The sequence below is a fragment of the Aphis gossypii genome, chromosome 3 (genome assembly GCF_020184175.1).
Source record: "Aphis gossypii isolate Hap1 chromosome 3, ASM2018417v2, whole genome shotgun sequence".
NCBI lineage: Eukaryota > Metazoa > Arthropoda > Insecta > Hemiptera > Aphididae > Aphis > Aphis gossypii.
Window position 1 is genome coordinate 50,624,471 of NC_065532.1, and position 13,389 is coordinate 50,637,859.

Below are 13,389 nucleotides of genomic sequence, written 5' to 3' on the forward strand. Positions count from 1 at the left end.
TTGATGTCACGGTTTTTTCTTCAGAATATTGTTTATATAAAGCTTATTCAAGTTAGTATGGCACGTGTGAAAAGTTTATATGCTCGAGTTTATAGATGCTACATTTTAACTGATAGTGAACCATTTATGTCTTATATGTACATTTTAATGAATCGAGATTGAATAAATTATACACGTGTCTGCAAAAGATTGTTTTAGGCTACCAATTCGTTCAACAATATAAATCACTATTAATTTAGTCAAATTTAACTTTATTGTATAAGTAACTAAGTTAATCTACTTTAACAAGTTTAATCCCGAGCTTAATTTTATGTATATGAGTAGTTATACTTACTGTAATATAGTTTCATTAATTTCACTAACAGAAAAAAATGGTCTTAATTTTAGTTATATTTAGATGTTGGGTCGCTAAGTGAATATTTTCAGAAAATAGACATACAATTTCATTCGAATATCATTGTAAATCATTGTAATACAATTTGAATTTATTCGTAAAACAAAATAAATATTTTCATAACAAAACTAAAATAAATACGTAGAAATTACATTTTAATTTCTAAATTTAAATATTAAAAATATTTTATTCATATAATTTGTACAGTGTTACACATTCAATGTCAAATTATCTCTTTATATTCTATGAATTAATTTATTCATTTGTTATTTTAAATTTAGATGTACATTATTGCATTTAGTTAAATTTTAACAAATTTTCCGTTTTAATATCTCTTACGGGTTTATCGTGTAATAATTTTATCGATTACTTTTGTTATTTGAATGATATACAAATTATTAATTTTGTTATTATTTGTAAGTAATTACTAAGTTTTTTGTGTAGTATATTTTGGTTTCATAAAAAAAAAAACTTAGCTTTTATTGTGGCTAAGTAATCGATATTTAGGTGACTAATATTTAGTTTATATTTTGTCACGTTCCCAACTATGGCGAAATATATTATTACAGATTATAACTACGTTTTAGCATACACTATACTAATTAATAAGTTCCTATTGTGAGTCACTCGTTATCGTATAATATTTATTTGTATTACTTGATTTATTTTATCGATTTTTTTAGAGTTCAAAAATAGTGTTTCTTATCAAGACATATTATGTTCCGGTCGAATAAGTTGATTTGGGAAATAGCGACATTGACCGGAAACGTAGTAATTTCCATATAAATTAGGAAATATTGAAATTCTACACATTGCTTGGCTATTGTCGTCAGTGGCTAGTTAAGTTGGTTTTACGCGTTAAATAGATCTACCAAAGCCGATCTCGGACCAAAAATCTGATCATGGTGACATGTTTATCATCGTCCAGCTGTACAGTTACCGCGGTTGATATAGGTGATAAATAATTATGATATTATCAATGACAAAAGATAAAATTACATCATCAATGCCTTATTTCATTTTATTAGGAAATAAAATTGTGTTCAGTGCCTTACGAAAATAATATTGCTCTCTAGTCTAGTCAATAAACACGAAAATATAACTTTAAATAGACTCAATTTCGGAGACTTGAACTTGAGAATTTGATCATTGTATTATCTGTAATCATAAAAATAACAGAAAAATAGTTTTTATTTGAAATTTCGTTTTGGAGTTAACGATTTTATATTTTTTCATCGTTCACCACTAATCTTAAAAATGTACGTCCTTGACTTGAAAAAAAATCAAATCTAGTACAAATTATTTCATTGTATTTATATTAGTTAATTTTAGGCATTGACTATCTTTACCAATCTTTGTTTTTAATATTATAAAAACTATACATACCTATATACGGAAAATTATAATCCATCAGTTATGTCATATTTTATTATTTCATACATTCAGTTTATATATTATATTTTGAAATTGCATCATAAAAATAAATTGTTTTTCATTTTTTAATAGTTTTTTATATGTATAGTTTATTAATTTTATACATAATATTATATAAAAGATCAAGTCATAATATTTTTTTTTCTATATAATATAACATACGAGAAAAATATATGTAATTTTTTAGTATTAAAACTATTACAGAAAATAATATATTCATGTGACGTATCGTAAAACACTAAAATGTAAATTTATAGTAATCGATTATCGCATCTTATGGTTTCAAATCATATATCATTTTATTCAGTTATAGTTTATACAATATTTGGGCATTAATATAAATATAATACCATGATAAAAATCAACGATTAATCAAAAATCTACATAAAATGTTTTCAATGATGCCTACATTAAGATAGGGATATTTTCTTATTTATCTTAATGGAACATAAAGAAATAATGCTCAGAATTATTGCATATGACGACTCTTGATGGAAACTGTAATATAAGAGAGCGTAAAATTGTTGTCATTATATTAGTATTACACATGTAGATTCGTAGAATATAGTAAAAACATCTCTCCGTATTTCACTCACTATAATTATAAGGGCTTGGAAAATGCTAGTATTTGCATGTTATATTAAATTGAATAAAAATATAAGCTGTTATAAAATGTAAGCATAAAAAATGTAGTAAACGTATAAAAAATATTATTTAATTATTTGTCTGTCTTGAAAAGTAGTAAACATGTAGTTACAAGTACCAATAATTATCTTAGAGTAATAATTAATGTTTTTTTTTAATTTTAAAACTCCCGAGTAAGATATGACATATTTTTACTGATTTTTGCATAAATATACTTTTAGATATTTTGATTACTTGGAAATTATTAATGCTATTTTTAGGTGAATTCGTATATTTAAACAGAATCAAACACATTTTTGGGATTTTTTTTTATTATTCGCTATTCAACAATGTACAAAATTAAAATTAAGATTATTGGAAATTATATTTTATTGAACTGCAGATAATGACGTATTTAAAAGAAAATTATTATTTTTTTATTTTTTGCTCTAACCTATAAACATTCTATCTCTACTTATATAGGTATTATTGCACATACATATACGCATAAATAAAAATTTAAAGTAAATATATTTATTAATTAAAAATGTTTTTTTTACACATTTTTTCTTTTTTTATATTTTCAATATTTAGTTCTATTTATAACCCGTATTCTCGTGTTTTATATTCATATAATATATATTTATAACTATAATATTATATGTGTCTGAGACGGACAATAAAATGATATTGGTGTGCCCTTAAAAAAAATAAATATGATAATCAAAGATAATTTTGAATCGTAAAAAATGTAAAATGTAAAATGAGGATTTTTTAGGCACTGATTGTTATCAATGGAGTTATCGAAAATTTGCTCTATTTACGTTATTTCAAACATGTCAACTGAACTGAAGATTGTATTTTTAGATTCTGTCTAAATATGTTCTTTGCAAGTTATTGATGGATATTTCCAAAGTATTTCTCTCAAAACCTATCAGAATACTCGATTAGACTTGGCCAGAATATGGATACGTTACCGACCTCTACGCTATTATATAGATCCTAATCGGGTTAAAACTAACTCTTAATTATTTTTTTTCTTAGAAAAACGATAAAACCGTATGTCAGTATTGAGTTCTATGTTAAAGCAATCCATTTAATACTTTAAGTCTTTTAATAATTGCTCTGCAATAAATTATTACTTACGGAATTATCAATCACCGCATTAAGAATTTATTATAATCGAATTAACAACAATTGTATTCCTTAAAATACGTTAGTGACTTAGTCTTAGTCATATAATTATCAGATATAAATATAGCGATTCTACACATATAGAATGTTTATAATTGTAATGTATTTGAGGTTTTTACCAAAAAAGTTTAGTCAATGGATAATTCTAATATGTTTCGATATAACAATTTAATTTACCTATTCATAAAAATAAGTTCAAACTTACCAAACGTAAAAACGGCATTATAACTGAGAAATTTGTTTTGCTGTAGGAAGAAAGTAATCTATTAAAGTATCTTATTCATTATTTTGAAAAGTATTAACTTTTTTAAAGCTTTAAATTTGTTTGGCATGCCATTAAAAAAATAAGATAATTTTAAAATTGTTTATACCAAATATACTTCTACTAATATAACTTAACCTAATATAACTTCTACTACTGTACAAATAATAACAAATTTTTAAATATTTTACTGTTTTGAACGATAACATACATTTTTTATTCATTATTCTAAAACATAAAACATTTAATGTTTAGTGAGCAGAACTGAGTGATACCCCAGGATACCCCTGGATACCCCTGGAAAAAGTTAGTGTTTTACTCTACTCACTTTTATTATAACTTATTCTGAACTATATGTCTATGTGTATAAATATTTTTAAAATTGTCACAATTCTTATAAATTTCTTTTTGAATTATTGTGAATTTACGTTTTTTTTTTTTAGTTTCGGAAAGAAAAAAATATGTGAAAAGACCTAGTATTAGGTTTTCGAGCTATTTGACCTACTTTAAACATTTTTATCAACATGTGAAAAATAAATATATTAAATATTTAGGTATAAACTGCTAAATAGAACCATACTATTTTGAAATTCAAACCATGTCTAGAAAAAATGTTTATGAATATTCTGTAAAACTTTAAAATATAATATTCATTATAAAATAACGAAATCAACTTTTCAAAAATTTTAAATATAATATACCATTATAATATAAATGTATAAAGCAATATAAAACATACATATGAAGTTATGTAATTATGTTAAATTACAATAAATTTTAATTTATTTATTTATTATGTTTTCCTACATTTTTTTTTAATTTTCTAATCAAGAAAGGTATGATTATTTTTCTATTTTTAATCTCAAAGTAAAATATTAAATTTTCTTCCAGAAACCACCCTCGAAGTTGATGGATTTTACTGCTTCCAAAGATATTGTCAGACACATAGAACGAACTCAAGTCATTGCAGAACCTATACATTAATCGCTTCAATCAGAACTTTAATGTACAATATATGAGTAAGTATACCATAATCATAAAACTAAATAGATGTTATAGAAAATAATTACAAGTTTATGATTTTTTAAATTCACACATTAAATTGTGAAATGCTTTTTAAATTTTTCAAGTTTAATAATAATTATTATTGTAATTTGTGAAAGTTTTTGCTTATTTATATTTCAAACCTTTTCTGAAATTATTTTTTTGTGACCTAAAATAATTTATTCCCTTTCGATATTGATTAATAAGTTAATATAAAGCATAATAATAATAATAATAATAATAATAATGACAAAGAAATCTTGGGTTATAAAGAGGAGTTTAATGTTGAAAACTACTTATCTGAACATATAAGTAAATTGTATATCAAGTATATAAGAATAATATAAACAAATATTTTTAGAAATTTAATAACTATACTAGATTTTGTTCTCATTGTGTGTACCGTTAGATTGAAAGGTAAACATAAAATTATGTTTCATAATGATTTTATTAAATATTAATATGTGATGAAAATGTTTAGACTTATTAGTAATTTATACAACAAAATTTTCGTTAACATAATATTATGTTTTTTGAAAAATTGAAATTTAATATTCCTTAAAATATGGTAGAACTTGGAGAAATGTTCAGAAATACTGGAATAAAATATAATAGTCTATATTATAACTAAAAAGTTTTGAGCAAAATAAAATGAAAAAAAACTTTTGGTGTTGACTTATTCGTAGATAAGAAAATAATTCAACTCTTCGTATTAACAAATTAAAAATATAAGTAGAAGTTTTCATACATTGTTGATAGATTAAAAAAAATTATTTGGAAATAATAACGATAAATTATAGTATCAATAAATTTAAACTATATTTTATACAAATTTAAAATACAAATTTCGTAATCTGACATTTAATAGATAAAAAAATTAAAAACTATACAGTTAGGACATGACGTATTTCTTTTCATAAAACAATAATAGTGAATAAAGAAATTCATATTTTTAAATTTTCTACCGACTAAATTAGTTAAAAATTAAATTGTTGCTATTAATAATTATCAAACAAAGATTAAATAATAAAAATATCGTAAAATTCAAATAAACAAATCTTCTTTTAGGCGAAGTCTTCAATCTCGTTACTTACTTACTCCACCCATTTTTAAAACATTACTCGGAACTCAGGTATACATTCTTGTTTAATATTTAATTTTATATTTGAATAGTTGTTAATTATTTTTGTATTACTCATTTTTATTGATTATTTATAAACAAATTTCTCTGAATTATAATATAACTTTTTAGTTTCAACTAAATAATGTATAATAATGAATGTGTAGGTATACATTGTATACTTATATTGCTGAGGTATGAAAAAGCCCAGTAGTAAATGTAGCTAAAAGTCGGAGTAAATAAAACTACTTTTTAAGCTTTTTTTGTATAAATTCAAACTTTGGAATAAAAATAACAAGTTTAGATAACACTATAAAACGCAAAATAAACGAAGTTAAACTTTTTTTTTTGAGATCTATATTATCAAGGATTTTATCCATGTAATTTATGGCCTATTTTTCCTGGAATTCTCACTTTTGACATGATACGCAGACGTATTATATGCCCATATAACATGTTTGCGTATTTAGCGTATTATTCAGGTGCAGATGTTCAATCCGATCGTTTTTTAACTTCACGTTTTAGACATTTTCTTTATTCGCTTTAACATAATATATAAATCGGACTTTTTTGTTTTTGTATTTTTGGTTTAGTTTCGTGGATGTTTTTACACACAACACGCGGTATTGTAAATCACATAAAAGCCACGTGCACCGATGCAGACAAACTTAGGAATATTCATAGTCTGCAGAGAATGAAAATGGAAAAAAAAAAAGCCGTTACTTATCCTTTTTCTTTTAGGCGCAGGGTCGTAACCGAAGCGATAGAATGAAGGAAATCCCGATGTCTATGCGTGTGCTCCGCTTTAAGTCCGGGATATATTTTTTTTCCAATAACGGCACAGCCTTAGCGTACAATGCACATAATAATATGATGTATACACTACTCAGGTGCCGAGCGCAAACTTATATACGGCTTTCCGAATCGATAGTCACAATTTTTATTACCATTTTGACATATTGTGCATTTGATGGAAAGCAATGTTCTGACGTCAAACATATAATGTTAAAGGTACACTGATTTACCCGTGCTATAATCGTTCAGAAAAAAAAATTGTATTGTATTTATATCAATAGCTATACACAATATAGTGTAGTATCGTGTATAGGTATATAATTCAAAATACGCATTTTGCATGTGCATTTATTAAATTCTGTGTATGATAATATTTATTTTATTATAAAACACGTTTGTACAACTTAAATATTGATCGAAAATTTTTGACTTCGGTCGAGTTGTCACGATTAAAATATTTTATAATATACTTATTAAAAATAATAAGTTAATCTTATTTAATTCAATCATTTAAGTTTTGCACAATATTTTTAATGACTTTATCGTGTATTAAAATAAATTATGACCATAAGTCATTTGAAAATATTATATTAATTAAACGTAAATACAATAATATGTTTTAATACTTTTGACAGTACTGTCTGTTATTATGTCAATCTTTTATTAATTTTCAAATTCATATTGTAGGAGTTTTAAAAGCTTATGAGAAAAAAGTACTTTTATTAAAATATAAAGATTAAAATTCCAGATTAAGAATTTAAATGAGATACTTTGAAGAGGTATAAAAGATATTTAAATGTTATTAAGAAGGAAAAAGTACCTATTAAAATCCACATAAAATATTCACCATTTTCCTAATAATAATTTCTTATTTAAAGTCTAAACCATGGAATCAACAATTTCGGTAAAACTTATTTTATAATTTATAAGAGCAAATTAATACCTTAGGAATATAACAATTAAATGGAACTTTCTTCAGACAAGAATTACGATTCAAACGGTCAATTAAAGACGTTTATATCGTTTATAAAAAACTTTTCTCTGTTTTATCAATGTAGACTAACATTATACATTTTAAATTTAAAAATATGTTTTATTAACAGAGGAAAAATAAGTATATAGAATTATTAAAATGCATGAGAAATAAATTAACAAATTGACCATATTATTTTTTTGCTCTGTAAAAAATAAATATAAATGTATAAAATAGAAAAATCTCATTTACTGAATAATAAATAAAATAAACACTTTAATAAACTTATCATATTTAATATAGTAAAAGCTTTGAAATCAGACAAATAGTATCATAGAAACTATTAATTTCACCTTAATGTTATATATTTAATCAATTGAAAATTCATAACGTAATAGTAATTTTCACTACCTACGCACTTTAATTTAGTTTAATCCTTAATCATTACATTTTAAAATAATGTGATCATATTTTTCAAAACAAATTTCCAAAGCACATAATACGTGTGTTATTTCTAAAAGATAAAAGGGCGCATTGAATATGGCATCACTCGTTGTCCATTCGAATTTCAAACTCAGTCCGAACTACCCCACACTATAAAATTTACTATGTATATTAAATTATCCAATAAGTAAAGTTATTACAAGTTATTACCAATAGCTATTATGCTATTCGATATTTATGTAGGTGAGCTCAATGCGCGTCATATGCTAAAACTATAGTTAATTTAACCACTCGTGTTAAAATAGTAATAAACTACTATAATTAGTAGACGATGATAAAATGGTATGTAAAACATAAATGTCCTTATCACCCTTATATCATTACATTTATTTAATTTTTATATAGATCTAAAAAACAAACTAAATATGTAAAGTGTGTTAAATTATGAATAGCTGACGAATAAAACGATTTTCGCCTGCAATATTGAAAATAAAGAAAAAACATGGAATATTAAATAGGATATCGAGTATAGGCGAGATCTGAAAAATGGTATTTAGTCTATGACGAGGAACTACTATAAGCTGATGAGGAAGTCAATAGTTGGATCATTGATGAAAATGCGCATTCGCCTCGTGGATTTGGGAGGTTGTTTGCAGAGGAATGTGGTTTATTAGAGATTGAGTTGTAAAACGAGTCTAACGAGATTAGACCCTGGAATATAACTGAGAGAGTAAAAATGGGAAGTCGATCGCACCTGATAATAATATTTTGCTATAAACTATAATTGCATTCGCGACGAAGATGGGCCAGGATATAGGTAGTTGCGGAACTCGCTAACAGCGATCCATAATCATGATGGGAATAAAGAATTTTTTGAACGAATGAAGTTTAGTAATAATATGATGGCATTGCTAAGTCGCATGCAGTACTACTGATGAAGAACTCCCACAAGACACGGTAGTATTTAATATAATATTCTGAAGTTTTAATTTAAATTTTCAAATATAAAATAAATATTTAATCAAATATTTGTTTTTAGGGCCTGCCTACCTATTATTATTTACGAACAGTTTTAGTAAACACATACCTAGTTTATCGGTTTATTGAAAACTATATTTGTCACGCAGCAACCTAACCTTGTGAATAATATTGCAGTCAGTCAGTTTTATTGATTTTCAATGGTTGTAGTATACTTATATATTTAAAATATATATATACATACTTATAATGTTTTTTTTTTTAATTATTAAAAATTACATGGTTTATACGACTGGTGTATTGTAATGAATTTATAAAATATTTTACATTTTCCATTGTATAAATAACAATTTAATTTGATTTTACATGCATATGTGATTGGAATTTGTTTAATACAAGTACAATTACTATACATGCTATTATACATATTATGCATCATGTGGGTATGGGGATGTACATGAAATTCGCTGGGAACGCATTATTTTATGTATTTTTTCAGTGCTCCTTTCCAAACTGGCAAAATTCAAACAAGTTGTACGGTAGATAGTAGTATCGAAACACGCATTGTAAATTATAATTAGTTTTCTGATAGTAAATTCATCGTACACTTTGAATTCTGTATAGTTGCGAGACTATTATGTATACTTTTACTACAACGCTCAAATACTATAATAATATAATTATGTTAAACTATATTAATTATTACGATCTTAGTATACTCGTAACATATATAAACTTTAAGACAGAATTCTGCAAGCGAAATATTTTAAATTATTATTAAGTTGAATATTATTTGATTGGATTATATTGTTTATTAGGTTATTACACGCATTTATTTTTCTAAATTGCCATAATTATCTATAATGAGTAAATTTTATTTTTCTAGTAAACGTTTGGCAAATTTTAATCGTTATCAATCGAGTCACAAAATATTTAAATTAATTAAGATTAAATTCTTGATTTCAGATTCCGAGTTGAGTGAAGAATGTATTGGTTTTAAAATTATGTGCGTGTATTTGGAAGAAGTTAAAATGCTTCATCTTCAATGTTTTCAAAAACTGATAAGTATTTCATAAATAATTCATTTTTTCGTAATTTTTTTTTTTTTTTGTTTTCCTGATTTTAAACGTTCTGAGAAGTTTTTACTCGGTCGACAACTAAGAAGACTATTATAATGTTATTAGACCCTTTAAATCAAATTTTCTACCAGAAAATATTCCTTAAATATGAAATTAATAGAAGTAGTTTCTCTTCCAAACATAATGATGGACACAAAAACAAATCAGTCATACTTCTTGTAGAACAAATATATTCACGATTTCTTTTAGAATTTAAAAACTAATTAAAGTACATTTATTTTTTAGAATAGACAAACTATTTCCTATTTGTCATGAAAAATAAATAGGAAATATGTTAGATTTTATTTAAAAATAAATTAATGTTTAAAACTCAAAACAATAATTTTTGAATGAAAAAAAAAAGGTCGATAATAAGTCATAAATATATAATGTTATATAGGTAGCACCAAACGTATACACATTTTAAAAAATGTGTGAAAATATTTCAATTTTCATTTACTACTTTGTAGTTGAACGAGGAAGTCCGTCATTTATCATAATAACGTTTTCGTTTCTTGCACGTGTCGTGACCATATATGACTTAACTAACCTAAAACCGAAATCCTTATATAAACAACCACAAATCATACACCGTGGATATTATTAGTAATACAAAATCAATGAAAAATAATTAAAGTTTTATTAAAAATATAATAAAATGCCATAAAGCAATTTATTAATTTTCTATACTATATTTTAAATTACCAGCTTTATCTAACACATTATATTATGATATATAAATATATTGATACATTTAAGTCGTTCTTATTGTCATCATTATTATTGTTTAATCAAGTTTGCTCTGAATATTTTAGTCTCAAGGCAAGTATATTTTTCATGTATACTAAAATCAAAAATTTAAACACACATTTCAAAAGAACAAATTATTATGCATCAAATATTATCTAATAGGAAATTGGTATGTTTAAAATGTTCTAAAGGTTCGATAAGTGGTACTTTTTATTGCGGTCTTATCATTATAATACAACATTAAATCATTATAATATTGTAGAATTTAATTTACTAAATGGTGATAATCATGCGTGGAATTGAAATATTTTAAACTTTTTTTTCGAAACAATTTATCCATGTTCGTGAAATTTGAAAAGTGTTTAATAATATACGTAATTGGATCACTTATGGTAGGTATCAAGTAGTTTAATGAATATGTGAGTAATGGCGCAACTAATTTGTGTTTACGCATTCAGCTCCCTTGAAAAAGGATTGCTTCCGACCCTATTAACTGTATCAGATCACGTCAGTAACCCAACTGATGGACTGCACAGTGTACTTCTATATCCCTTTGACCCGTGAGAATAATGAGTATAACTTTCGTTTTTGAGCTTTAATCGTACCTAAACAATAAAACTTCAGCGCGCCTGAAAAAAAATATCCAGTAAATATAGTTATTATTTAGTTATTGCGCACTTAATAAGTGTTTCCATTGGCATTCTGTTGGAAAACAGTGAATATATCGATCGGGTACGCTTTGATGCGTACCTATACCAACGAAAATTGATAAAGACATTAACAATTTGGACATCGAAGCAAACTAACTATAGATAGATTAGATCCATAAACTCCCAAGTAACCCATCATTGCCCCACTTTAAGACACGCATACTAATAGCATAGCTACTACACTGTGATAATTAGCATAACCTAATATATATATAAGAGAGATAGAGAGAGAGAGAGGGTTTCAAAGGGCCTAAAAACAATTACATTTTGCCACTGAAAGAGTAGGTTTGCGCTAGAATTTAATATTATGTCGTAATTTAAAATTAAACAGAATAATTAATAATAATTATCTATATATTGTGAAACACACGCTACAAAAATAATTATCGATTGCATTGATAATTAACGACATAATGGATAGTATTCAAGTGGCTTCACTCTGATGAGTATCTGGTTAGAATACAAAAAAATTGCAGAGCTATTCAGAGAAAACTGAAGAAATTGAAATAAACGACATCTCTAGATATAAAGAACTGTTAACTATAGATACAGTTAGTCTCAAAAAATCACATACTGTTGTAAGTACCAATTTAAACTATTTATATAAGCAACTTAGAACAAAAAAAAAACAGTTACGGAAAACAATGTTTTTATTTTATTTGTATTATGCACACAACGTATTACATACTACTAAACAAGTAAAACTATTATGCTATTAAGTATTTTAATGACGAAGAGCTGTAAGATAAAAAAAAGTAAAACATTACCAGGAAATTGATCGTTAAAAAGTTTATTTAATTACCTGCACTGTAATATTCGTCATGTCATTTGTCCAAATTACAAGCGAGAAAAACAGAAGTTTGTCACCTAGCATGGAATTCGAAAACTATAGTAATTAGCACAGTCTGAACTTACATCATTTGCGAGTTATTCTTTCTTCTTGAAATACTTTTATTTGGAAGAAGCTAAATATACATTGCATACTTATGTCAAGTCAAATTACAAATTTATTTATAACTTTAATACTAATTTGCTAATATTTATTTTAATTATTTTTAGCTAGTTTTAAGGGTAATTTATACGTTTATTTTCTTATTTGAACAGGGACAAACAAATATTTTAATAGTAATGAAATGATTATATTTCACGTTTATGAAAAATGAATAATTAAATGAATACATTTCGGAGTTCAAGTATATAATATAAATACATTTTAATTTTGAACTTTGATGGAATACAAACAAAAAAAAGTCGGTTAGTCACTGTGCGGTTGATAGTTGTATAAAAGGTTTCGAGTGTGTTTACTTCGTCATTGAGACCGGTCACCGACCACCGTAGTGGATATTGTGTTAAATTTGAAAATAATGATAAACCGCTGCATACGAAAGGCGATTCTACGCGGAAGCGGTGTGTCATTGTTCAGCCTCAATTTTTATTTTTTTAAATAGTATATTTTATGAATTAATTATAATACCATGGATATTATATAGATATATCTGTTAGTAATTTATTTTCCTAATAGTAGTACATTATGACATTATGTTAAAAT

The 13,389-nt window shown here is 25.0% G+C and overlaps 1 long non-coding RNA gene across 1 annotated transcript in view; it reads left to right on the top strand.

Annotated features, from left to right (window-relative positions):
* The first annotated feature begins 4,805 nt into the window (after positions 1 to 4,805).
* The window catches only part of LOC126551209 (uncharacterized), a 30,126-nt gene continuing 21,542 nt past the window's right edge, over positions 4,806 to 13,389 (top strand). Inside the window, exon 1 of the long non-coding RNA XR_007605073.1 lies at positions 4,806 to 4,927. This is a non-coding gene — a long non-coding RNA (uncharacterized LOC126551209). The remainder of the gene's footprint in view (positions 4,928 to 13,389) is intronic.